The 6,729-nt window shown below is 45.5% G+C and overlaps 1 pseudogene across 1 annotated transcript in view; it reads right to left on the bottom strand.

Moving 5' to 3' along the window:
* Nucleotides 1–5,898, bottom strand: part of LOC310791608 (stonustoxin subunit beta pseudogene) — an 8,184-nt pseudogene extending 2,286 nt beyond the window's left edge. The window contains exons 1-2 of the transcript in view: nucleotides 5,882–5,898; nucleotides 5,062–5,108 (exon numbers count right to left, since the gene is read on the bottom strand). The product of the transcript in view is annotated as a stonustoxin subunit beta pseudogene (transcript). The remainder of the gene's footprint in view (nucleotides 1–5,061; nucleotides 5,109–5,881) is intronic.
* Between the last annotated feature and the right edge of the window lie 831 nt (nucleotides 5,899–6,729).

The raw sequence follows: 6,729 nt of genomic DNA, 5'->3' as shown, positions 1-6,729 counted from the left end.
GAGAGGGAGAGAGACTGAGGGAGAGAGAGACTGAGGGAGAGAGAGAGAGAGAGAGAGAGAGGAGAGAGACTGAGGGAGAGAGAGAGAGGGAGAGAGAGACTGAGGGAGAGAGAGGGGGAGAGAGAGAGGGGGAGAGAGACTGAGGGAGAGAGAGAGGGGGAGAGACACTGAGGGAGAGAGAGAGAGGGGGGAGACTGAGAGAGAGATACTGAGGGAGAGAGAGACTGAGGGAGAGGAAGAGGGAGATGAGAGCAACTGAGGGAGAGAGGGGGAGAGAGACTGAGGGAGAGAGAGAGAGAGAGAGGAGAGAGACTGAGGGAGAGAGAGGGGAAGAGAGAGGCGAGGGGGGAGATACTGAGGGAGAGAGAGACTGAGGAAGAGAGAGACAGAGGGAGAGAGAGACTGAGGGAGAGACGAGAGGGGGAGGGAAACTGAGGGAGAGAGACCCGGCTGAGGGCAGTATAGATGGTATTTTGGAATCTGTACATAATGCAACAAATGTTTATGTATTGTATAATATTGAAGTGTGCCTTATTACTTTTTCAAACTAGTAATAATGTATCTCAATTCTGAAGTGTGTAAGTGTGCTTAGTACTTACTACTATCAAATTAGTAATGATGTTGTAATTTCCACTACTGTCTTATGTGACCCAAAGTGCCCTTCTGGGACATGTATTAAACTGATTGATTGATTGATTGAGACTGAGGGAGAGAGAGAGAGGGGAAGAGAGAGGCGAGGGGGGAGATATTGAGGGAGAGAGAGACTGAGGAAGACAGAGAGAGGGGGGGAGACTGAGGGAGAGAGAGAGAGACTGAGGGAGAGAGAGGTGAGGGGGAGACACTGAGGGAGAGAGAGGCGAGGGGGAGAGACTGAGGGAGAGAGAGAGGAGAGAGACTGAGGGAGAGAGGAGAGAGAGGGGGAGAGAGACTGAGAGGGAGAGAGAGAGGGAGAGAGAGAAGGAGAGGGAGACTGAGGGAGAGAGAGAGGGGGAGAGACTGAGGGAGAGAGATTGACGGAGAGAGAGAGGGGGAGAGAGAGACTGAGGGAGAGAGAGGCGAGGGAGGGAGACTGAGGGAGAGAGACTGAGGGAGAGAGAGAGGTGAGGGGGGAGACTGAGGGGGAGAGACACTGAGGGAGAGAGAGAGAGGGGGAGAGAGACTGAGGGAGAGAGAGAGGGGGAGAGACTGAGGGAGAGAGAGAGGGGGAGAGACACTGAGGGAGAGAGAGAGAGGGGGAGAGAGAGAGGGGGAGAGACTGAGGGAGAGAGAGAGGGGGAGAGACACTGAGGGAGAGAGAGAGGGGGAGAGAGACTGAGGGAGAGAGAGAGGGGGAGAGACACTGAGGGGGAGAGACTGAGGGAGAGAGAGGGAGAGAGATGCGAGGGGGAGAGACTGAGGGAGAGAGAGAGGGGGAGAGACACTGAGGGAGAGAGAGAGAGAGAGAGAGAGGGGGGGAGAGACACTGAGGGAGAGAGAGAGGGGGAGAGAGAGAGAGGGAGAGGGAGACTGAGGGAGAGAGAGACTGAGGGAGAGAGAGGCGAGGGAGGGAGACTGAGGGAGAGAGAGGCGAGGGAGGGAGACTGAGGGAGAGAGAGAGGGAGAGAGAGGTGAGGGGGAGAGACTGAGGGAGAGAGAGAGGGGGAGAGACACTGAGGGAGAGAGAGAGAGGGGGAGAGAGAGAGGGGGAGAAACACTGAGGGAGAGAGAGAGAAGGGGAGAGAGACTGAGGGAGAGAGAGAGGGGGAGAGAGACTGAGGGAGAGAGAGGGAGAGAGAGGCGAGGGGGAGAGACTGAGGGAGAGAGAGAGGGGGAGAGACACTGAGGGAGAGAGAGAGAGAGGGGGAGAGACACTGAGGGAGAGAGAGAGAGGGGGAGAGAGAGAGAGGGAGAGGGAGACTGAGGGAGAGGGAGAGAGAGGGATACATGAGAATTTGTTTGTCATGATTTTATTACATAATTTGTGACTATAGTTGCAGCTCTGTAGTGTATTAACAGTAGATGACTTGTGTTGGCTGATAGCCTACAGTAAGTAACCTCTTTCCCTGCATCCATGATATAGCCTATTAAGATGAACCCCACACGTGGACCATTCAGATATACTGAAATAGGCTAGAATTAAATTCTCACACATCCCTTAAAGAAACACACATTGTTTACATGTGTATGTTATAGCCTATGATGAAGGAAACCTCTAATTACAGTAAGCGTGCAGTTAGAATGTGGACATAATATTAGGCACAACATATGCTTTAGCCTAAACAGAGTGATGATATAAATATATATGCTACAATGTAATAAGCCCTGTTGTATTAACCTACAAATGATTGGTAGATGTATCTATAATGACCGCTGTGTTTTGGATATGTCTGATGCACATGGACAACCTGGCATTTACACAAATGAATTGGAGGGAATGAAAGAAGCAACACTGATTGGTTGTGTGGATGTTAACGGCCTCACCAAGCTCACCACGTCTTTGAATCATTTAATTAATTAATCCTCTTAGTTAATCCTGCATGAATCACTGTTGCTGCGCGAGCGCAAGTGACATTCTGCACATCACGGAGAATAACCCATTAATTTCCGCTGCGCCCCTCTGTGTGTGTGTGTGTGTGTGTGTGTGTGAGAGAGAGAGAGAGAGAGAGAGAGGATGTGACAGTTATAGAACACAGTGTTATTGGTATGTGATGGTGTTGATGTGATGTATGATGCGATGGTGTGGAGATCGCATCACATTACGCATGGAGATTACAGTATCCATTGCACAATTTCATTCAAATTAGCATATGACATTTGTTTTGGAATCTACGGATTCGCCTGTTCACGTTAGTTTCCAGACCAATACAACGATGCCTGGGCGCCGGGTCAAGTGAGGCCGACCGAGAGAGAGGGTTGTTCAGCTACCAGGTGGACAGTGGGCCGTCCAGGTGAAAGAATGCCTCCCTTTCTAACAGTCACTGGATGCTAATTCCCAGTCCCAAACTGATATACCATTTATGTGTGCTATATGGTTAGCATGGAAGATGTATGTTTCACCCCTAGACAACAAACGATGCCAAAATTACTTCATGAAAATATATACATCCATTTGCGACCGTAACATTTGAGGCCTCGTCCGAATGGCGCATCGTCTCCAGAGTCTCCACCCTAGAAATTGAGCGTGTGAGCTACTCAGTGATATCATCACTGATTTGTGACCCATATTGTGACATCATGAATCCCAGAACATGTTGCGCCCATGGCACATTGTCTCCAGAGTAATTAAAATTGTCTAAGGCGGGCGGTGTTAGCAAATCGTGACATCATCAGCGATTTGTAACACAAACCGTGACATAATCAAATCCCACAACATGTTCCGCCCATGGCGCATCGTCTCTAGAGTCTCTTAGAATTGCTAGCATCATTAAAATGCCTCCAGAGTCTCCACCCTAGAAATTGAGCTTGCGTAGACAATGCACATCGTCTCCAGTCTCCTCCCTATAATCGAGAGTTAAATTAGATTGTAGTTTGCAGGCTGCCAGGTTGGGTTGGGGTCGCTATTGTCACATATTTTAACGGGGCGAGCTGGCTCTCTTAACGGTTTGGGTTGGTGCCGGCCTTAAAAAGCCTGACCCACACAGACAACATAAACATTCTAAATTGCCCTATACTTCCTGTTGCAGTGTTTGCTAATACAATAGCTGGCAGGAAACAGGTTTCAAACTGTTCCTAGCAACACAGTTCTGTGAAAACTGTCTATATGTTGAGGTTTAGTCAAGTCACCTATAAGCTGAAAGACTGAATGGATTGAAGAGGAAGGAAGTGGATTTCCTTGATTTCCTTTAAAAAGAGCGCAGGAGAGACAGAGGAGACGAATGGGAGATTCTACAATAAGCAAGTGAGTCAAGTGGAACGCAGTCAAACACTGCTGTGAGCTCGTAATGGATTTTGATGAATGAAGCCAATGTGCTCAATCAAAGTGTGGAACGTAGCCTATTTGCTGCTTTTGACCATGTTTTAATGTGAAGTGAATCAACTATCAACTAACATGATGCTGATCATCATCTTAAATAATCTTAACAACAATAAATTGCTGAAAGCGAAACTGCATAGATCAACTTAATTTTTTCACCATTCTCTCTCTCTATTGGAATCAATGGAGAAATGTCTCTCTGCTGCTTCTGACTTTTGTTCATAAAAAAGAAAAGAAAAATACCGCTTGAATTTCAGGACTTTTTTCTCTCTGTAGCGATCTGACCTGGGACTGACGTTTGAATGCAAGTTAAAGCCCCAATCAGTAAGATTTTTGACATTTTTTACTGTAATAAAACAGCTATTTAGTCACAGGACATGGTAGATTGACTTTTAATAGGGAGACCCTCGTCTTTATTTATCCCACACCGCCCTCCATTGGCCAGCACTGGGACTAAGCAGTTTGCTGTCAGCGTCCCGTGTCAATAACATAGAAAAAAGAAAAGCATGCGCGCATGCGCTGTACAGCGGAAGCGCTGTGTTCATGAAAACGAGGAAGTAACTTGATTCGGATTTGCTACGAAAATGATGTTTCACGGAACTATGGATTATTATTTCATCACGTGGTGAGTACCCGATGTCACAACATGTACATAGAGCTTCTGGCGCTGTGTTTTGTTCACTTTGAACGGCGATATCGTTATTGATACTAATGCACGCAGAGGGCGCAGTTGGAAATCTTACTGAATGGGGCTTTAAATAAATAAATGAACGAACGAACGAACGAACGAAAAAACAAACAAACAAACAAACAAACAAACAAACAAATAAATAAATAAATAAATAAATAAATAAATAAATACTGAGGCGGGCATTTATTTTTCAAAACGTGTAGCGACATCCGGCCAGTAAAAGGGATCGATGTCTATATGGGACTTGGCTTTTAATTGAAGTTTTATGGTATTAACAGACTGACTGTTCATTTCTTCAATTTCATCATAACACATCTTGTTTCAGCCATCTTGTTTCAGAATAGGATTTGAATGAATAGATGTCACACATGAGCTTTCTATTTCAATAGAAACTGAATCAAACTAAATACACACTTACACTTCCTCAGGCCTGGTTTCAACCACCGCACTGCATCATGGTCCACACTGTGGGGGAGGGGGGTAAATAAAGTCAGACAGCATCATCTATTTGATCATGAACAAATAACCTTCATAAACTTCCATAGGAGGGATTTTCCAGACGCTGTGATTCATATCCTCCATTCAACATCAAACAATATTCCTCAGCTTCAACTTTATGAATCAGAGTCAATGGGCCTGTTCAGATAGCTCTACTCAGCGTACTTTTGATACTCAAATTGAAGAGGTAGTGTGTTCACACTGTACAGTATATTAATTTTGTTTAGGCGAGATATTCGCACAGACCGGGGGCTTACTCAATATACTCATCTCCCCCATAATGCTTTGTGACTCTTCAGGTGGAGACTGAAGTCATTGTCCAACACGGTATATTTTTTTAAATGTTCACACACTATTTCATAACTTCTGTCACTATTTGAGGTGGATAAGGTGTAAATTAATTTGACAGCGCCAGCATTATGAAAATCTGGGGGGAGGGGGGCACCTTCTGTGTCACAATTTTGTTAGGGCACAAGACCACATGTCAGGACACAAAGGCCATTGTTTTATTGACATCGTGAAGAGTGATTTTCCTGAAATGTGTGTTAAAATGAGCCAATGACACATCCTTTGCATAGGGCAGCTACATTAGCAGGCTGGTAGCAGGGCACTGACAAGGTGGCTTTAGGGCCTTAGGTGGCTCCGTTAGATAACTGCAACTGTAAATGTGTAACGTTAACAGTGATGAATAACACGGTATTGCTGTGCATTAGGGACTGGACTGATCTGATGACACCGACCGAGCGGCGAGCACCATGGAGGCTAACGTTATGGAGACCCAACAGGCACAATGCTGTCATATATTACGTTTAAAGTGTTGTAACGTTAATCTGCATGTGGCTCATTAGTTGTTACTCGTATGCTCTTCTGAGACGTCTAAAATTAAGTACATATAGCTGATAAGTTTAGTCATTAACCCGGGATCATTGCAATAACATATCAGCCAAAAAGCTGCTACACAATATAATGATTTACTATTTAACATTAATGGCTGGTGAATTTGAAGGTAATCTGTCAGTGCAATGTTAGATTTTCACGCTTGACCAGAGGATATTGTTATTACTTGCTTGCTTTTGTCAGAATAAACAGAGATTGCCTCCAAAGAGATCCAATTGTGTTATTGTTGTTGTATAATGTGCTAAATCATGTGACGTTACATCTGAATTATGTATCGCATGCAGACGAGGAGCTCATTCTCTGTTGTCTGGTCAGAGGCACGGTTTGATCAAATGATAAGATGTTCATGTTGAGTGAACGCCAAACAGCTGACTCTGACCAGCCCTTGACCAGAAGATGTTAAAGGTAGGGATGCAGCGATCCACATTTTTTCTGTTCCGATCTGATTCTGATATACTATGTCCGGCAGCTCTCCCTGTGGAAAACCCTGTGGAAACTGGCCTTATTTCTCCATGCTGCAGCTCTCCCTGTGGAAACAAGTTGTCGGCTGCTGACATTGTGTTCAGCTTGACAGCTTGATTTTAATTTCTATTCATTTTTCTAATTTCTATTTTGCTCCACTCAGCTCAGCCCTGCCTGGTGCAGCTAGTCCAGCTGGACCCACTCAGCTCAGCCCTGCCTGGTGCAGCTA

Source organism: Poromitra crassiceps, assembly GCF_964638095.1.
Source record: "Poromitra crassiceps genome assembly, chromosome: 16".
Lineage (NCBI taxonomy): Eukaryota > Metazoa > Chordata > Actinopteri > Beryciformes > Melamphaidae > Poromitra > Poromitra crassiceps.
This window is presented reverse-complemented; position numbering and strand designations above follow the sequence as displayed.